Source organism: Muntiacus reevesi, chromosome 16 (genome assembly GCF_963930625.1).
Source record: "Muntiacus reevesi chromosome 16, mMunRee1.1, whole genome shotgun sequence".
NCBI lineage: Eukaryota > Metazoa > Chordata > Mammalia > Artiodactyla > Cervidae > Muntiacus > Muntiacus reevesi.
Window position 1 is genome coordinate 6,755,931 of NC_089264.1, and position 1,130 is coordinate 6,757,060.

General features: G+C 42.2%; 1 non-coding gene across 1 annotated transcript; it reads right to left on the minus strand.

Annotated features, from left to right (window-relative positions):
* Window positions 1-1,058: 1,058 nt before the first annotated feature.
* Window positions 1,059-1,130, minus strand: TRNAF-AAA (transfer RNA phenylalanine (anticodon AAA)). The gene has a single exon. It is a non-coding gene; the product is annotated as a tRNA-Phe (tRNA).

Sequence of the window (1,130 nt, forward strand, 5' to 3'; positions counted from 1 at the left end):
TCTGTCGTCCCCTTCTCCTCCTGCCCTCATTCTTCCCCAGCATCAGGGTCATTTTCAGTTAGTCCACTCTTCACATCAGGTGGCCAAAGTATTGGAGTTTCAGCTTTAGCATCAGTCCTTCCAGTGAATATTCAGAGTTGATTTCTTTTTGGATTGACTGGTTTGATCTCCTTGCAGTACAAGGGACTCTCAAGAGTCTTCTCCAGCACAACTTCTCCAGTTCAAAAACATCACTTCTTCAGCACTCAGCTTTCTTTATGGTCCAAATCTCACATCCATACATTACCACTGGAAAAACCATAGCTTTGAGTATAAGGACCTTTGTTGGCAAAGTGATGTCTGTGCTTTTTAATATGCTGTCTAGTTTTGTCATAGCTTTCCTTCCAAGGAGCAAGCGTCTTTTAATTTCATGGCTGCAGTCACTGTCCACAGTGATTTTGGAGCCCAAGAAAATAAAATTTGTCACCGTTTCCGCATTTCCCCCCATCTATTTGCCATGAAGTGATGGGACTGGATGCCATGATCTTAGTTTTTTGAATGTTGAGTTTTAAACTAGCTTTTTCACTCTCCTTTTTCACTCCCATCAAAAGGGGAGTAAAATGCTTTCTGCCATTCAGGTTCCTGTGGAGCCTAAAATATGTCCAGATTTGCCCCCCCCCCCCCGTTAAGAAAATAAAGACATAAAGTTAAAAATATAAAATCAGCACAGAGCTTTAGAAGGGACCTCTATAAATCAAGTCCCTTAAACTACATGAAACTAGCTTAAAGTATATTATCTTCAGGCTAAATCTTTGGAATGCTTTTGACTTTTAAACTGAAAGGTTTTATTTTGTGACTGTAAATAAGTTATGAGGGCAAAGATTGTTTTATCTACCTTTTTCTCTTCTCCAATATTTAGCCATAGCACCTACTACTGGTAGATCATAAGTGAGTGAAGTGGCTCAGTCATGTCCGACTCTTTGTGACCCCGTGGACTATAACCTACCAAGCTCCTCTGTCCATGGGATTCTGCAGGCAAGAGTACTGGAGTGGGTTGCCATTTCCTTCTCCAGAGGATCTTCCCGACCCAGGGATCGAACCTGGGTCTCCCGCATTTTAGGCAGACGCTTTACCATCTGAGCCACCAGGGA